The sequence below is a fragment of the Hylobates moloch genome, unplaced genomic scaffold, assembly GCF_009828535.3.
Source record: "Hylobates moloch isolate HMO894 unplaced genomic scaffold, HMol_V3 SCAFFOLD_6, whole genome shotgun sequence".
NCBI classification, from domain to species: domain Eukaryota; kingdom Metazoa; phylum Chordata; class Mammalia; order Primates; family Hylobatidae; genus Hylobates; species Hylobates moloch.
This window is the reverse complement of record NW_026652281.1, coordinates 36,866,045-36,886,321: the sequence shown is the minus strand read 5'-3', so window position 1 is coordinate 36,886,321 and position 20,277 is coordinate 36,866,045. Positions and strand designations below refer to the sequence as shown.

At 38.4% G+C, this 20,277-nt stretch overlaps 1 long non-coding RNA gene across 1 annotated transcript; it reads left to right on the top strand.

Moving 5' to 3' along the window:
• The first annotated feature begins 3,845 nt into the window (after nucleotides 1-3,845).
• LOC131383788 (uncharacterized) lies at nucleotides 3,846-19,334 on the top strand. Its single transcript, XR_009214067.1, has 3 exons — nucleotides 3,846-4,319; nucleotides 18,820-18,852; nucleotides 19,325-19,334. It is a non-coding gene; the product is annotated as an uncharacterized LOC131383788 (long non-coding RNA).
• The last annotated feature ends 943 nt before the right edge of the window (nucleotides 19,335-20,277 follow it).

Sequence of the window (20,277 nt, the reverse complement as noted above, 5' to 3'; positions counted from 1 at the left end):
TCAAAGTGAATACTCTCTAGGAAAACATCAAATCATTCGGAGTATGAAATTTTCTCCATCACTTTCACAGATAATGTCCACCATGTAATTAAAAAACAGTACTTGGCATACCAGTGAACAAGTTCAAATGGTCAAAAATTAACAGAAAATAATTGAAAATAGAAACACATACACAGGAAATCCACATATTGTAGTTATGTGGCACAGACTTTAAAATATTTGTCATTAGTATGCAGAAAAGTATAAATGAAAAATGGAGAACATCAACATATCACTGGAATCAATAAATAAGAATCAAGTAAAAATTATAAAACTAAAAGCCATATGTTTTAGTCCATTTATGTTGCTGTAAAGGAATACTGGAGGCTGGGTAATTCATTGAAAAAGAGAGGTTTATTCGGCTCTGGTTCTGAATCTGGAAAAGTTTGAGATTGGGCATTTGCATCTGGCGAGGGCCACAAGCTGCTTGAACTCATGCGGGAAGACTAAGGGGAACCGGTATGTGCAGAAATCATGGCAAGAGAGGAAGCAAGAGAGTGAGAGGATAGGGGTCAGGTTCTTTTTAGCACTCAGCTCTCACAGGAACTAACAGAGTGAGAACTCACTCACCACCTCCTCCATGGGAAGACATTAATCTATTCGTGAGAGATCCAACCCCATGACCCAAACACCTCCCACAAGACCCACCTCCAACACTGGGGACCAAATTTCATCATGAAATTTTGATGGATCAAATAAACCAAACTACAGCACCATACATGTTTGCATGTATCTCTATCTTCCCATCTAATCCCCAGCCTAGCTCTGTCTCCTGATAATTGGAATTAACCTGAATTTTAACTTCAATTAAAGTGCTCATACATATTTATCTTTATCAATATACTTTTTCCATAAGGAAGAAAAATGTCCAGTTGTTAAAATAGAATGATATAAAGAGTTCAATAAAAACATTACATATACCATAATTTCTAAATGTGTGTTATGTTATTTAATAGACAAATATAAAAATATTAACTAGGATTGTCTATAATTTTATTGTTAATGAAGAATGTCTGAACTGTGCGCTGTAAGATTATAGTCTAAACTGTCGGTTATAGATAAAGTCTTTGGGTTTCAAAATTTCACTAAATTCTTATTGTTTTACATATCCTGGCAGAAATCCAGAGTAATTCAATATGTCTTCTGAGAGAAAAATCTCACGATCTTACTTATTCTAATAAAATCATTACTCTGTAAAGTCAGATGACAAACAGGAGCTTAATCACTACTTTTTTAAAGTAGATGTTTCCTAGATACAGATGTATTTTTAGGTATTTTACAAGTTTAGTTTTAGTGTAGCATGTATCTAAGTACATAAATATATGCATACAGATAAATATCTACTTCATGTAATTGGTTCACAGATTAATGAAATTAATACTGATTTTTCTAGAAATTCTGGGGGACCAAAGGTAAGAGTGGCACTAATGGAAAAAGAAAAAAGAAATATGATTTAGCCGGGCGCAGTGGCTCACGCCTGTAATCCCAGCACTTCGGGAGGCTGAGTCGGGCAGATCACGAGGTCAGGAGATCAAGACCATCCTGGCTAACACAGTGAAACCCCGTCTCTACTAAAAATACAAAAGATTAGCTGCGCATAGTGGTGGGCACCTGTAATCCCAGCTACTCGGGAGGCTGAGGCAGGAGAATGGCATGAACCAGGGAGGCCGAGCTTCCAGTGAGCGGAAATCGCACCACTTCACTCCAGCCTGGACGACAGAGCAAGACTCCATCTCAAAAAAAAAATAGTAATAATAATAAATATGTTTTAGAGCCTAACTCCTGTAGACCAATATGGTTTTTCCCATTATGCAATGATGTGACAAGAAATTAAGTAACCTAGTCATGGGCACAAAGCTAGCAAACAGAAGCACTGGGATGCAAACACAGCTCTTTTTAAATTTTTTTTGAAAGCCCATGTTTTTTCAAACACAGTGCACTTTTTTATCTATAGAAATATGTTGATGGAAGGGCACATTTATGTTAAAATTGGTAAGGCAATAATCCCATTAGGAATTTAATGGGATTTTTAGATGAAGTCTATTACATTCCTAATTTGATTGTGGCCAGAAAGTTCATCAAAACTAGATATTTCAAAGGTGTATAGAATTCCATACATATTTTTGTATCTATTATTTATAATCTTTTCCAGGTAAATTTAGCACACAGTTGTTCCAGTTATGTAGCCTTAAGTGCATAGGTGTATAGTGTTACACATTGGTTAAAATAAATAAATTATGGGAAGCAAAAAAGGAGTAAGACATAGGTCTTTATGTAAAGTGCTGTGAATAGTTCAATAAATGCATTACATATATCGTCTATGTTGTTATGTGTGTTGTGCTTAAGTTAATTCATAGTCACAGAAGAGATATAAGTCTCCTCAGAACCTAAGTGTTTCCTTAGTCAGAGTTAAGAACTGTGATGTATTACAGCTAAAAAGTGTGCAGTTATCATGTAGACTCTACTTTCCTTTTGCATTAAACTGCTTTCATATTCTGTTACCATACACGCTCATTAATAGCAATGTTAGATCCTTTGACATTTAATGGATTAAAAATAAAACTCAAATAAATAAATAAATAAGTAAATATAGAAAAATAAATACATAAATAAAACTCTTCTTTATATTTTCAGAAAAGGCCTAGGCAGCAATGTCCATATCAAAGCAAAGTGCTCATTGTTTCTACCTCTAGTCTTCAGTCCAAATGGATACCAAGTATTGGGGTGGGAGAATACGACAGGTCCACAGCTGCAAACTACATTATCTTCCGTAGCTCCTTATGCTTTTTTCACTTTAACTCCACAACTGCAATGACATGTTTTTAATTTTAGTTTTGTTTACTGTCTCTCTCTCTTTCTAGAATACACTAACAAGCAGGGAATATGTGATTGGCAGATGAAAGGCACATGCAGAATTCTTGATTACCAAGAACAGAAGACACTAGTTTTTTGAAACAGAAAGGATTTTTGGTAGCTCACAAATCTCCTGGAATGCAAGAAAATCAGATGTGGATACTGCATAGTCAGGAACGAAGTAGGTAGGAAAAATGTTCAGTTCACATCATGAACTACTCTAATAAAACCACTGCCACTGCAGCCCAAAACTTAGCCCTGAGCATGCTTAGATACAAACACAACTACCTACCATCACAGTGGTTCCAGGAGAACCAGCTTCTAACTCCATGGTGCTTGTCAGGAGGTCTATTCTCTATCTGAGGCCATAGCTTAAAGTTTCTCATTTTAATATTCAGGTCTCCCTCAGGGACATCTGATGGGTGGCACCTAGGTCACATGACTGCACTCTAATTGCAAGGGAGTGTGGAAATAACAATGTTTTTGTTCGTTTGGATTTTTTTTTTTTTTTTTTTTTTGAGACACAGTCTTGCTCTGTCACCCAACCTGGAATGCAGTGGCACAATCTCACCTCACTGCAACCTCCACCTACCAGGTTCAAGCGATTCTCCTGCTTCAGTCTCCCAGTGAGAAGTGAAGCCCGCTGGGCTTCTGGGTCATGTGGGGACTTGGAGAACTTTTCTGTCTAGCTAAAGGATTGTAAATCCACCAATCAGCACTTTGTGTCTCGCTAAAGGTTTGTAAACGCACCAATCAGCACTCTATAAAAACCGACCAATCAGCAGTCTGTAAAATGGACCAATCAGCTCTCTGTAGAATGGACCAATCAGCAGGATGTGGGTGGGGCCAGATAAGGAAATAAAAGCAGCCACCACCGAGTCACCAGTGGCAACCACTCAGGTCCCCTTCAGCACAGTGGATGGTTTGTTGTTTTGCTTTTGGCAGTAAATCTTGCTGCTGCTCAGTCTTTGGGTCTGCACTGAATTTATGAGCTGTAACACTCACCGTGAAGGTCTGCGGCTTCACTCCTGAAGTCAGCAAGACCACGAACCCACCAGAAGGAAGAAACTCCAGACACATCTGAACATCTGAAGGAACAAACTTAGGACACACCATCTTTAAGAACTTTAACACCGTGAGGGTCCGCGACTTCATTCTTGAAGTCAGTGAGACGAAGAACCCACCAGAAGGAACCAATTCCACACACACCAGTAGCTGGGATTACAGGCACATGCCAGCATACCTGGCTAATTTTTGTATTTTCGGTAGAGACGGGTTTTCGCCATGTTGGCCATGCTGGTCTCTAATTCCTGGCCTCAAGTGATCCACCTGTCTTGGCCTCCCAAAGTGCTGGGATTATAGCCGTGAGCTACCGCACCTAGCTGGAAGTATAATTTTGAGCTTTCCCCCCATTTTAGTGGAAGAAGGTAAGTTGAAACAGGGTTGGAAGGGGTATGGAATGAGCTCACATGTAATATACGTTACAATACCCAATTAATATTTGTTGGGTTGCCTTATTACAGATAAGATTTTCTTATTTGAGAGTGTATCCTTATGCACTGGAATAAAATTGGCAAATAGATATTTTCTTAAACAGTAATTCTGATTGCTTGTTAATAGTTGGCTAGATATTTTCTTAAACACTAATTTTGATTGCGTGTTAATAGTTGGCTTTTCCATGCCCAGTGGGAAAAATTTTGAGATTGATCAGTGATGTTTTCCTTATATAGTGAAGGATTATTACTACTCTAAATACATGTTCGATAAAACTTCACTAGTGGAATAATGGGCACTGCTGCATACCATCAGTGTAAGGGATGCACACGTTTGGTTTGCTTCCTACCTATACTTGTAGTTTAATGTCAGGGAACCAACATGTTACACCAGAAGGGTTGTTTGGGGCTACTAATATTTTCTTAGTTCCACTTCAATAATACTTGTCATGAAGGCAAGGATCACTGGCAGAGTCAAGGATTTTTACAAAATGGCTACACAATGCCCAAGTTACTGAGGAATCAGGCTGCTCCTCCAAGGTTATTAGGTCATCCATTTACAGTGCTTTTCCAGAAAATGGTTATGTCAGTTGTCCTTCAGGTTGAATAAAACCTGTGTGCTCTAGGCCGGGTGTGGGGGTTCACACGTGCAATTTGGGAGGCCGCGGTGGGTGGATCACTTGAGGTCAGGAATTTGAGACCAGCCTGGCCAATATGGCGAAACCTTATCTCTACTAAAAAATACAAAAATTAGCCGGGTGTGGTGGTGTGCACCTGTAATCCCAGCTACTCAGAAGGCTGACGCAGAAGAATTGCTTGAACCTGGAAGCTGGAGGTTGCAGTGAGCCGAGATCATGCCACTGCACTCCAGCCTGGGCGACACAGGATGACTCTGTCTCAAAAAACAAAACAAAACAAAAAACAACAACAAAAAACCCATGTACTCTCTGGAGATCCAAGACAGTACCAAAGGCACAAGAAGTATGTTTTCCAGAGGTTCTTTCAGAAAACTATTTCAGATAATGCTTCCACAGCATCTTTTGTATTTTTAGGTAACTTGATACAAAATACATATTTCCTTTAGAATTTTTTTTTTTTTTAAGACGGAGTTTTGCTCTTGTTGCCCAGGCTGGAGTACAATGGCACGATCTCGGCTCACCACAACTTCCACCTCCCAGGTTCAAGCGATTCTCCTGCCCCAGCCTCCTGAGTAGCTGAGATTACAGGCATGCGCCATCACGCCCAGCTAATTTTGTATTTTTAGTAGAGATGGGGTTTCTCTATGTTGGTCAGGCTAGTTGCGAACTCCCAACCTCAAGTGATCCACCGCCTCGGCCTCCCAAAGTGTTGGGATTACAGGCGTGATCCGCGCCCAGCCGGATATTTGTTTTCTAGGCAATAGGTGAAGAGAAACTTTGGAGTTTGGGGTGGGAGTGAGGGAGTGTGGACAGGATGTGCTACTTTGGGACCAAGTAAAAGTATTATAGAAAAAAAAATTGTTGAGTATATGTATAACCTATATGTCTCTTTGGAAAAACCACAAACAAATATTAATTCCCTAAAACAATGTTTACCTGCTGTCCCTTGGATGACTTTAGCTTAATTTCACACTTAAGAGCCTTAAAGATTAGAGCGCTTAATGACAGCAATTACTGCTGATTGCTTTGGAAATAAAAAAAATGACTATGTAATGCAAAATCATTAATATTATACTTGGTGGAGTGGTGTTATTATTAATAATCTAGATACTTGGGTCCCTATCTGATTTTTTAGCATGATAAAATTAAGTACTTACTGCTTCAAAGAAACAATTTATTGTATCATTAAGATATTATTGCATTCAACAAATATTGAATAAATGACTACTATATGCCAAGGTTTGAAATAGGTAGAGGAGCTACCATAATGAATAACACAAGTTCTCTCAGGAAGGTCACAGCCTGGTGGACAGCACAGATGATAGACATTACACTAACACAACATCATAATCAATGTGCATATGATACTATGGGATCACAGCCTGCAGATTAGAGGGACATTTAGAGCGGGAGACAGCTGAGCTGAAGCTAGTTGTTTTCCTAGCAGAGAAAGACAAGGTCATTCCAGGCAAGGAAATAAGGGCAAACCATCATGAAAGAGCATAGTGTATCTGGAAAAAAAAAAAAAAAACAACATATAATTCTATGTGGCTAGAACATTGGGTACATGTTGGGAAGACACAGAGATGAGGTTGCAAAGCAAACCGTGTTCAACTTGCGAAGGACATTAAGCGGCATGCTAAGGAGTTGAGACTGGCATTTTGCAGTGAGAGACCAAAAAAGGGTTTTCAAGCAATGTACTGACATAATCAGATTTGTATTTTGTAAATGGAACTCTGGCAGCCACATGGAGGAAGAATTGGCAGGGGGAGTCTGGAGTCAGAGAAACCAGTTAAAACTAATTCAGAAGACCAAATGAGAGAAGATTATCATAAACATGTTCCTCCAAGATAATCTGACACCCACCAGGTCCATAAAGACAATGTAATGTGCCTTGACACTTCTGGCTTCTTCCCATTCTGCACCCACATATACCTAGTTCCTTTAGGTTTTTGACCTTTGATTCCAGATTCTGTCCCTTTATATCTGCTCTTTCTGGTTTCTAAGCTCAATTCCTCCATCAAATCTCTTCCTCTTTCTTGCCTCACAATGGATGCACTCAGAGATCAAATCCCTTGTAAATACCTGGTATCTGACTCTCAGTCCAGATTTTACCTGAACTCAATCTGCTGAGCTGAGGGATAACAGCCCACTCACCCTGCTATTTTTCTGTGTTGGATGACAGGAGATCTAGACATTGACTAGCTACGGAATTTATCCAACCCATTCCTAGCTTTTTAAACTCAATGACTTCACCCACATAGCATGCCATGGGCTGGAAAAGCTCCCATGGGAAACCACAGATGAGGTATTGACTACTATATCAACTCTTACAGCCCTGGATTGGGTGTACAGTGCTGATGAAAGTGACTCACTGAAGAATGAGTAATTTTCCCAAAAGAATCTAGATAGATTCTTGTAATTAGCACTGCCACTCAGGAAAACTTTCCTAGATCGTAGGTCAAGCTTGTCCAACCCATGGCCCACAGGCTGCACGCGGCCCAGGATGGCTTTAAATGTGGCCCAACACAACTTTGTAAACTTTCTTAAAGTGTTATGAGTTTTTTGCTGTTTTTTTTTTTTTTTTTCTTATCAGCTATTGTTAATGTTAGTGTATTTCATGTGTGGCCCAAGACAATTCTTCTAATATGGCCCCCTAAAGATTGGACACTCCTGTCTTAGGTTAAAGCCAAGTGAAGTTTAAAAGATCTTACAATGACACAGAAGGAGCTAACACCTGGGTTAACACGGATTTCTCAAAAACAAACAAATAAACAAAAGGTGCCACTGGAAGAGTCAATCCTAAATCGGGCAAAGGATACAAACCTCAGAGCCCCAGAGGAAAACACTGTGGCTTTCCTGAGGAATCAAGAGATAGCGAAAGCTGAAATGGGTGTTGTCAGCCATGATGATCTCATCTTCTGATATAAAGAATCAACAATTTATTTGGCTGAGTCACAAGCCACAACACTCCAACTTGAAAGTGAATGCAAAGACATATTTATTGGCACAAAGCCATTCTCCCTCCAGCCTAAGCTACTTTAAGAGAAGGTGATTAGGGGTGTGGCTGAGGTCCCTTTTTCTCTAATGGCTAGATACACCTGTTTGAGTATGCTGAGGAATTTCAGGGAGATGAACTCAAACTTTTATGGTTCTGTTGGATACAGGTGCCCAATTTATCATCCCATCAGTTCCATGAAGGATGGGAACACCATGATTCTACTGATAAGAGTTATAGAGAACCCATAGTAATAAAGGAAAGCTAATGTGATTTTATTGGTGGGGCCTTTTGGACTAATGTAATGTACTATTATTGTCACTTCTGAACTTGAAACTGCAGCAGAAATTGATGTGTTATTTGCTTGTACTTCCCTGTTCCATAAGTGCTAGAAGGAATTCTCCTATACGGGAAGAGCAACATGTAGAAAAATGCTAGTTTAAACCAACCATCTCTCTGGCCCATTCCAAGCAGGGCCCCCAAACCATAATGACCTCTACAAGCTACAAGTCTCTGTAACTGATGATTTTGCCTATCGGAGTCTCTGGCAAAGGGAACCTTTACTGAAAGCTTCCACCTGGAAGCACATCTGTGGTTTTGCACTCATCACTTTACTGACATGGCTACTGGGTACATCCCTTTTGGAAGTACCAATTAGCTTTCTACTGGGCTTACCCTTCTCTTGGTGGCTATCAGTGGTTCCTCTCCTCCACTGACATCCTCACAGTTTCTGGTGTTATTGCACCAGTTCCATCAGCCAACTCAGGTCATACCATTGGGCCATTGAAATTAGTCTATGGCATGTCTTCAGTTTTTTAGTCGATCTGGGGTCTGAAAATGCATGGCTTTTATTACAAAAGCCACTCAACAGTGGGCTGATTGTCAACACATTTGATGGACTTTTCGCTCTCCTCATCATCCACAGGCATCCTGTATCGAGGCACGCTGGAACATCCTTCTCAAAAAACAATGCCAAAGGATTTTTGACTCTACCACTCTTTCCTCCCACTGGTTCACCCACTTGTGCAAGACAATTTGTTCACCGTAGGTGGCTGTCCCCAGAAAGGAATCATCTTCTCTCAGCCTCTTCCTGAGTAATAACTAAAATGAAAGGGGTATGGGTATTATCCAGATCTGTTTTAAAAATCTGAAGTTCTATCCTGATCATTCCTGGACACAACGCTTCTGTCTTTCTGTTAATGGCAGCCTCAGGGAAGTCTGGCTGGCACACCCTCAAGATAGCTGCCAGACAAAAAAGGGCCTAGAGAATAAAAACTTGTTTCTGGTGCCACTATCTGGCTCTCTTGTGGGGTTGACATCCCCCACAAGATAATGGTCACTTGGATGAGTACAATGCTTGCTGAGTGGCCCACACAGGCCAAGTGTAGGACAAAGGGTCTCTATAAGTGTTATAAGAATGCTTTCTACCTTCTGGATGTATTGGAACCTTCTGGACAAAAGGTCTAAGAGTGAGTAGGAAATGATTTATAACAAAGTGAAGTTACTGTTACGGGAATGTAACATAAAAATTTTGTGGCAGTGGAGGTTGAGCCACAACGCTGGCCTCTGGGAAAGGAAAATCTTAGACCTCAGTAGGTACAGAGGAAAAAAGGACATTAACGAGCTATGCCTTTAAAAACCACTGTGGGGCTGGGTGTGGTGGCTCAACCCTGTAATCCTAGCACTTTGGGAGGCCGAGGCAGGCAGATCATTGGAGCTCATGAGTAATGGACCAGCCTGGACAATGTGGCGAAATCCCACCTCTACAAACAAACAACAACAACAACAACAAAACATTAGCTGGGGGTGGCACAAGCCTGTAGTCCCAGCTACTTGTGGGTCTGATGAGGTGGGAGGATTGCTTAAATCTGGGAGGTGGAGGTTGCAGTGAGCGGACACAGCATCACTGCACTCCTGCCTGGGTGACAGAGTGGGACCCTGTCTCAGAACACAAACAAACAAACAAAAGACCATCCTGGAGTCTTCCTCAGGAAGGAAAATGCCCTGGTGTGGCTCTCCCTATAACCATTGCAAGCACTTTAACTAACTTCTGTGTCTGCCATTCTCCACCAGATGGTTCTGACCCCAATACAGTTACTATTTCCCTTAATTTTACTGAGAAATCTCAGAAACAAAAGGGGAAGGTCCCAGCTGCTACCCTTTCCAGGCAAAATGTCTGATAGCATCTCTGAATCTCTTTACCACTCCCATTCCCATAGCCAATACGCAGTCATTCCATGGTAGGACAAATGCCACCCAGGTGGTACCTTGGACAAATAGGGGGCAAGTTGGACTCTCAGGAAGTTCCTCCAAAATCAAGGATTAGACTCGATCACTCTAAATACGAGTAGAGCCCTGAGCTGGCTTGGAGGCCACATTGGAAGCAGTGTTCATCTGTCCCTGACTAATGTAGCTCCCGCCAGGCAGGCTCCAATGATTACAAGTAAGAATTACTTCCCCAGGACTGTACTTCTTGTACAGAAGTCAGACATGGACTTGCTTCCCTCTTTAAAACACTGTTTTGTACCTTAAAGGTGTTCATAAAAGACCTGAAAATGTTTAAAGAAAAACCACCTATACATCATGTAGCCCTCAGATGACTGTGAAAATCTCTCCAAAATGAGGTTACTTTTAGTTACTCAAGGAAAATCCTCAGAGGGATACTGACTTGTTATTTATGTGCACCCTCAGGACAGTTTATCCTACAATGGGAATTATTCCATGAGAAAAGCCAATACAAAATGTTTTTCTGACTTTACCTAAACTGATCAATGATACCACTTTAGCGCCAAAAGGCATTTAGGTCAGTCTCAGTTCACTTTCCAGGGTTGTTATGGATGACAGAATCATTCTAGACTTTTCTCCTTGCAGACCAAGGTAAAATCTGTTCATCACTAATAAATCATACTGTATCTGGATTAATGCCTCAGGCCAAGCAATTTAAGGAGAAAACCCCTTGACTTTCTACGGTAAATACTGACGGTTTATGGGATTTGTAGAGTTAGTTGAGTTTGATACCTGGGGACATGATTGAGGTCAGTACTGCAGGATGGCCTCATCCTATTGTTTGAAGTTCTGGGGGTGGTAACCTTAATTAAATGTTATCTAAGACTACTTGAACAGATACGGTCCCGGCCTCTGTCAGTAAGATTGATCACCGTGGCTGATGGAGTGGCATACTCAATGGGAAAACTCATTAGAAGCCAAGGCAATATAGAAATACGTGGTGGGTATTAGTGGGAGACAATACTCCATAGGTCCTTTTTGTTTCTGCATGTCTTTGAGCAGAGGCACTGAATTCTTTTGTTTCAGACTATAGTTTTGAGATATTTGTATATGTTTGTGCAGTAAACAGTCTTGGAAGATAGAGATGGTGTCTCCCTATAGGGTAAAGGGTAGGCAGTTTTACTCCCTATTATAAAAGATTCAAATTCCCTAAGCTCAGGCTCCTCTCCTGTAACACCAGCCTACTGAATGCAGATGTCACCTGACTTTTTTTGTGTTGCCCTGTGGGAACTGGAGTAGAAAACTAGAGCAAATGCCAGGAGATTCTAGCTACTGCTAGTGCCATGAGTAATTAAGTATTTGATCCTAACTCAGGAGTCTTATGTCTTCTGCCAGCATCCATGAAGTAAACTTGTAAAATTATAAGTAAGATAAAAGTTCAGATACTTCACAGTTCTTAACAGCTATCTTATGGCAACTGGGGAGATTCATTATCAAATACCATGGCTCTCTTTAATTCTGTCATTGATCTCTCTGATGCTTCCAAAAGTAGAACCATACATTTTGTAGTTGAAGCACCAAGATATGAAATAGTTATTTTCAAACTAATAATATTTTAAGCGCCAGAAAAGATCAACATCAGGCCATAGACCAATTAAGAAAATGGCAAATGCAGTACTATTTGGAAACATATCCAAACAAACTATTTTACACTATCACAATATATTCCAGCTATTGCAGCCATCCCTTCCTCTTTGGGTACTTTTAAAATTTATGCAGATAATTAGCAGAATGAACTTGAAACAATGTAGGGTGAAATATCATGAAACTTGAGTTGAAGAGCCAGTTTTGCCAATTACTAGCTGTGGAGCATTGGACAGATTACCTCCCACTGCTTTGCATCTCAGATTATTCATCTTTAAGATGTGTATTGGAGTGGGAAAAATGAATTCATTTTGGTAGATAATTTTAAGTTTTTTTCCCCCCAGTTCTTATTTTCAATGAATAGTAGGAAGAATTTATAGCCAAGTGGGGAATTATGAAGTTTCTTTTCCTCCCTATGTTTGCTTTAGCAGGAGGTTCAGACCAGGAATAAAGATTTTTACAACTGTCTACTTTTCTTTACACATGTAAGCAAGATCTGTTTTAACCTTCTTTGAATTAGGGTTCACATTCCAAGGAGGCACCTCCTATGAAATGAAATGTAAGAGAGGAACATTCCTTGCACAGAAGGTCTTTTTATTTGCTGCTCTCACCACACACATCCATCTTTCCTGTGGCCAGCATATTACACAAACAGGAAAGTTAGTTGATTTCCTATTCAATACATGACACAACTTTGCCAAGGTCATGCTGCCCTTGCCAGGGCTAGCCACAGAAGGAACACACCCATTCACTTGGACTATCATAGGATTTTTTTTTCTGGGCACAGTGCAGTAGCTATAAAATAATTATTAGTCTAATTTGTTCATTTATTTGTCTATTTGAGTAAAGTTTTTAGGACCTACCACAGCCAGCCAATAGGAATACTAATAGTATTAATAAGACCTTACACCTGCCCACAAGGATCTCACAATCGCCTGAAGTAGGCATTATCTGCCAACAGATAATTATAATACAGTCAGATACAGGCTAAAATCATAAAGGCAGGGGCATGAACAGCTCTTCTATAAAAGTCTTAAAAGGCTTCTCAGAGGAGGAAATCCTTGAGCTAAGATTTAGGGGGTTCATAGGTAAAACTAAGTGGACAAAGAATGAGGATATTCAAGCAAAAGAAAGAGCATATAAAAGCAAGGGAAGTCAACCAAGATAGAAGATCAGATACTTTAATAAGGCTGGAACATAGGTTACTTGTAACCTTAAAGGAAGTAAAGATAGGCAGATAGGAACATACTGGGATAAGTGGTTTGGGGGTTTAAGACTTGAGGCTTTTGAGCCTGTTTATATGCTGAGTAGAAGAAGACACAGGAGAGACTGAAGATAGGGGGAAAAAGGTCGTTGCTGTATAAAGTTCACAGGGAAATTAGGACAAAATGATTTCTTGACCAGAAGGTGAGTTGAAAGGCTAGTCTGAGACTGAAAATGGATCACTTCTTCATCTTAGAAAGATATGCAAAAAGAAAATGGATGCAGATGTAAGAAACTTTAAAAGAGAAGTTAGGAAAGCCAAGAATTCAGGTTCTGGCACTAGGAGGTGAAAAAGAGAGAAGGTTCCTGCAATCTGGGTGGTCAGCAATTCATATGCGTAACTCAGTCCTTCCTCCCTTCGTTCATTCATTCAAAAATATTTACTGAGCACAGGAATGTAATGATGAACTAGACACTGATTCTCCTTTCAAAGAGTTTGCAATCTAGTTCAGGTAAAAAGAGCATAAACCTCGGTAGGTAATAGGTACTTAATATATGTCTATAGAAAGAATGAATGAATTAAACACTGCCCCTCGAAACAGGCAAAGGTCAAGTATAATTAGAATAGAAAGGGAAAGGCATGCTTTTTAGGTCTGTATGGGTTCTGAATAATGAGTAGATCTGAATATACAAAGAGGGGTGTGGGTGAGGAAGGTCACTGTGCAAAAGCAATACATTAGCAAAATTCTGGAGGTGGGAGAGGTAGGACCTAAGTGGGGAAAGAGCAAATCTCTTCTGAGGAATACGCAACAAAATAAAATTGGCAACATTAACAAAAGTCTTTCTTTCAGTTTTCTTTGGCTCTCTACCTCAATATTAGTGGTATTTATTGCTTTGGGTGGGAGACAAAACACTTCAAAGAGAAGCCAGCATTAAAGTAGACATGTAACAAATAGGAGAAAGACAGTGACGTGTATCTCCCAGAGCCCCAGAGAAGGGAGAGAGAGCATTCTAAATTTTCTTATAGCCCAGGGAGAGCTGGCAGTGGTTGTGAATGGACTGTTAGACATGGAAATTCCTATAGGCTGAGACAAGAAGGACTCAGGGTAGTCTGCAAAGACCTGGTAACCGAGGAGCAAAAAGAGTATGTACATTTTTTGTGTATATAACTTCAAAACCATGTCCCATGTTTTAATTTGTGAAATCTGGCAAACCATACATGAATAAGACACATCTTTCTGTGTGCTAGGACAACACAAAACAGTCTTTCCACCCTAACCTCGAAGTCTGTATCATCTTGGGGAAAATGGGAAAAGAATTGAGAGGAAGAAAGAAGACTTGAATTCACTTGAATTTAATTCCAATTAATCCTAAGAAAATCCAGAAGGTACGAAGTTTATTTTGATTGGCAAGATTTAGTTTTCTGATATCAGTGGAAATTCACTTATAGAAACATAAATTTTTTTTTGGCTTCTAAGTTTATGACTGAAATTTAGACACTATTACACGTGAATAAAGTGACTCTAAACAGAAGATCCTAGTTTCTAAATACATTTCCTACAACCAAGAACCAGAGCTTCTTAGAGAAATTATTGATTCAAGATCCAGGCAGGGAAGATACAAGGTAAGTCTGGGATTATTGCTGTTCCAGAAAGCAAGAAAGTTTTTCAGGACTGATGAGGTTTGTGAAAAGGACACTGAAACCTTATTTAAGGGGCTCCCACTGTCCAAGTTGTAAAAATTCAAGCTTCAAAAAGAATAATGGTTGAAATTGATTGAAAGATATTGTATATATGAAAAAAATCCATGAGTTGATAATGATATTCAAAAAGAGAAAACAAGAAAAAAGTACTTTGTCATCATTCATGGTAGCTATTAAATCACTTCCTTACTTTGAAAAGTGGTAATTAAAAGAGATAAGACTTTATCTTACCTTTCTAATAAGTATTCATAGCAACCAAATAGCCTGAGTTAAACAGGAAAGCCTCATGTTACAGAGGAATAATAATTAATTATGTGCAAAGAATGACAAAATTGGACATTAGCTATTTTTCAATGCTTGATGAAATGATTCAGGAAAGAATTATAAATTGCTATTGAAATCATTAGGTAAATTGTTGATGAAAAACCACACATTCATATGGTGGCAAAGTAGCATAGTCAGATTACCTTCTGGTCACAAAGAGGAAAAACATAATTTTATCATAGAGGACTCAGAGGGTTGTCACCTCATTCCAGTGGCCAAACCATAAATAACTGATAGTATCAATAAAATACTTTCTACTGTTAAATGAAGTATATAACACCATCTACAATGCAATTTTGCTAATTAATCTAATTAAACCTTTAGAATCTAATTTATAGATTACAGAAAATACAGAGGTTAGGTTAGCACTACCCAAAAGAAATATGTGTGCCTATATATATTTTAAATTTTTCTAGTAGCCACATTTAAAAAGTAAAATGAAATAACAAAATTAATGTCAGTAATTAAAACATTTAACCCAATATATCTAAAAGACTATTATTTCAATATGTGATATAAACTCTATTAATGAGACACTTTATATTCTTTTAATTTGCAGTATGTCTTCTAAATTTGATGTGGACTTGTGCTTACGCACACCTCAGTTTAGACTAAGTACATTTCAAGTGTTGAAAAGTTAGTGGCTACTACATTGGTCAGCACAGGGCTACAGGACTGCAGGAATAAGCTAAATAATACCACGATGGTTAGTTTTATGTGTCAACTTGACTAGGCTATAGTACCTCCTTATTCAACCAAACACTAATGTAGGTGTTGCTGTGGAGGTATTTTGTAAATATGGTTAACATTTACAATCACTTTAAGAAAAGGAAATTATCCTTGATAATGTGTGGCCCTTATTCAATGAATAGAAAGAATTTAAGATCAAAACTGAGGTTTTCTTGAGGAAGAAGAAATTCTGCTTCAAAACTATAGCATCTTCTACCCAAGGGTTTCCTGTCAGCTGGCCTCCCAACAAATTTCAGACTTGCCAGTCCCCACAATTTTATAAATTATTTCCTTGAAATTCATGACGATATATATATATGTGTTTGTATGCATATATAAATTTATAAGACATACATATAATGATACAATCTATATGACCCATACATAGAATTCATAATGATACATATATAATCTATATAAAACACATATAGAAATAGATACATATGTGTAGTTGATATATACACAAATGAGCTCTAAAGGACATGTTGGAGACAACTGGAAAATTTTGAACATGGATTTAATTAGACAATTAAGAAAGTATTGTCAATTTTGACAAGTGGGATAATTTAATGTTTCAATGGGGGAAAATGTCCATATTTTTAAAAAATATTTTTAAAAAATACCTTCTGAAGTATTTCGGAATGGGATGTCATGACATTTCTAGATTATACTCTATTGATCAATTATACATGAAATCATAAGCCTGTAGTACAATGAACAAAACATACTCAGACTTCATCTTCATTGTTACAAACTACATTGTCTCTAGCATAGCAAATCATAGTTATCAAAGTTTTAGCCTGATATTTAATAAAATTTTACTTCAGGATAAATTGGCTTAAAAAATTAAACAAGAACCTAAGGCTGTGACGTGGTTGTCTCTCACTAGCTGGGGGAACACAAGGCATTCTGCTTCCAGAGCATGAAGGGCAATGACCAGAGTCATAGGTGGTGGTGTGGATGGTTCAAAATGTAAGTTTTTCCCATTCGGCCCATGTCTCTACATCACATCCAAGGACAGCATGCCTCAGAATGCTGACTCTGAAATCAGCTATTAAATGGATATTTTGGCTTTCTGTATTGTTTTCTTAAGAGTGCAGTTGTCCTGGTCAAGTTACAGTATGTTCTTACCAAAATTCTCCTGTACAACTAAAATGACAAGATATTTTTCTTTCCTTTCCTGTCATTAAATTATAATGAAGTGTTGGTGACCTTTCTGTTATGGTTACCGTTATTGCTATGGGGATAGTACTATACATTCCAAAAGAAGAAAAACCACATTAGTTCAATATATAATGTTATTTAAGGCCCTTTGTGAGAAGTAGGAGCAAAATTTGTTTTATTAATATAAAGTCAATAAATATTTATGTACCTATAATGATTTTAGTGTTGGATAAAATATTATATGCACAATGTATTAATTTGCATAGTATTTTTTACAAAGCCCTTTCACATATATTTAGCTTATTTGAACCTCATGAGACTCTGTAGAACTGGTAGGTTAGTTACTATTAACTCCATTTTACAGAGTAGGAGTGTGGCAGACACTTGGAAGACACCTGACATCCATTCATCCCATCAACGCATCCAAATTGCTAACAAAATCCTGATTGTGTTTGAGAGAGAAATGTGGTTTTCCTCAATTTAGTGTTTGTTTTCACAAACACTAAATCATTATTTAGTGATTTAAGTATAATGATATAACTATATATCATTATTAATTATATGTACGTCTCATATAATTTATACACACACACACTCACACACATATATGTCATAGCCCTGCTGTTAGGGGTATATAACACGGTTCAGGCTCATGACTCAAAAAGAAAAAAAAAAGAGATCTGCTAGTATTTCTGAGAAGTCTTTGTATGCTTGGGGTTTTTTTGGTGGTTGTTATTTGTTTTGCTTGCTTTCTTAATTAAAAGAACCAACACAGCTATCTCTCTTCTTCATTCTTTTTCTTGCCTTGTATGTAAATTTAAGGACTACAGCTACCATAGCCATTAGGCGACCAGGAAGGAAAGACCAAAAAAATCATAAATATTGGCTCAGCAGTTTGCTTCTGGACTTTGTTACATGAGAGAATAAACTCTCATTAGAGACTGTAGTTAAGTTTTTCTGTTACCTGCAGTCCAGTGCATTCTCAATTGAGTCTGAGACTGAACGTTTAAGTGACATCCCCAAGGTCGTGCAACCTATAAGAGGCACAGGTAAGATTAGCTTAAGTCAGTCACTCTTTACAAAGCTGTCTCATATCCACTCACTGGCCAACAATATTTTATTAAATACTTATAAACTGCTACTATAAATACTAAGATGAATAAGACATAATCTTTTTCCTTAACTCCACAAGTCAACGAGATAAACATGTAAGTAAATGGGAATAGTAAAGATGTTGACAGGAAAAACTATGAACCAAACAAAATAGGTCTAGAGGCAAATCCAGTTTATGACCTGTGGTTCAGAAGATATTTGAGCAAGGGTTTGAAAGAGAAAGAGACTGGCCTAACAGAAAAGGAGAAGGGTATTTCAGCTTCAAGGAGGAGCAGCAGGAAAGGCATACAGGTGCAACTACAGTTGTTTTGTGTAGATCTGTGTGCTTGTTTCTTCTGAAGCTATAGTCTTAGAAAAGGGATTGCATGCATGCCATTTATTAGCATGATCCCAGAGAGTAAGTACAGGAGTTTTGGAAAAGTGGAACAAGGATAGAGAAGAACCAATACAAGGGTGCAATATCAAGGAGGGTTCTACTGGGTATCTGCAACACAATTCTACTCGGACTCTCTGAAGAACTATATAAAACATGCCTCAGGATTGTGCCCCTGAAGGCTAGAACATGGGCATATTTGTCCATCAGCTCCTTTCCTCCACTGGCCAAGGGTTGCCCCATGAATTGTTAACTACTTTGTACTTTCAGGTTTGTACCTGTCAAGAAAGTTCTCAACAGCATTCTTTCCATCCTTTCAGGAACATCCCTGGACAGAAATCAAGAGATAAGAGGTACAGCTGAAGTATTGTTAAGTTATACCTTTAGAAAGCTGGTCTCTATAGCAGTAGCTGGACTAAAAGGTAGACCAATAGGATATAAGGTCAGGCACAAAAGATGATCTGATACACTGTGATACGGTTGTAGTGGAAGACACAATGTCTACAGATGAGACTAGAAGGGTAGACAGGGGCTTAATTTTTTAAAAAAGCCTTAAATTCTGGTGGCAGGGGAGTTCTTAAACCTGGGGTTCCCTCCTCGGGGCACACCCTTGAATTATATGTAGGGGTTTGTTTATATAAGTACGGGCCTGTATTTTTTCTTAGTGGGAAGCCTTTAGAGTTTCAGAGGACTCAGTGATTTCGAATTGGTTTAGAGACCCCTCTTCTGGTCAATAAGCAGAGTAGAGATAAGAAAATATTGGGTTAGAGTTCACATTTCAGCTTTGGCTTACTGCTAATGTTTCATGCTTTTTGAATCTTATAGATTGGAAGGCTAGAGTCCAAGATGCATTTAGTGACAAGCCTCTCTGGTCAGCATTCTGTGATTTACCCTGAGATATCTGTGGGCCTTCTGGATGGAAAACTCTGGTATGATTGTATTGTTGTTACAAAACATTGCTGTTGAGTGCTGATATTTTCTTGTAGACTTCTATGTATTATCTCATTTCATTCTGACATGATTCCCAACATCTACACTGAGTTTAGAGCCATATCTCTGTACAAGATGTGACTCCTTGATGCAGCTACCGACTCCTAGACTCTTTACAGTAATTGTTGCCTGGAAAAAGTCTGTGATATCTCCACTCTCCAAACTTCTAGAGCCTCAATTTCAATGATAAATTTGGAGCATGGACATATTTTCCCCTGAAATATGATTTGCTATGCTACAGACAATGTAGTTTGTAACTACATTCCTTCCAGAGAATTTTCAAGGGTAACAGAATATTGTGAGTTTAGTTAAGCAGAAACTAGCACCAAGTTCTGTGTGGTTACCATGGGATTTATATAAATATTTGAGAGTTATAACATTCTATTTTAAATTGATAAAGACTTAACTTCTACCAAATCCCAGAACTCTACAATTCAACTTCTTCTGCCCCGACATTTTATGTTTTTGCTGTCACAATTCACATATTTTATATTGTGCATACATTAACAAATTATTTGTTATTTTTACCTTTTTTATGCCATAAAGGTAACATGTATGCCATCATTACAATATTAGAGTGTTTTAAATTTGACTATATTTTTACATTATATATTTCCATACATTTCAAGTTGTTAACAGTACTCTTTCATTTCAACTTGAAGAATTCCCTTCAGCATTTCTTGTTTGGCAAGTTCAATGGTAATGAACTCCCACAACTTTTGCCTTTCTGAGAAAGTCTTTATCTCTCTCTCCTTCATTGCTGAAGAACAAGTTTGTTGGGTGAGATA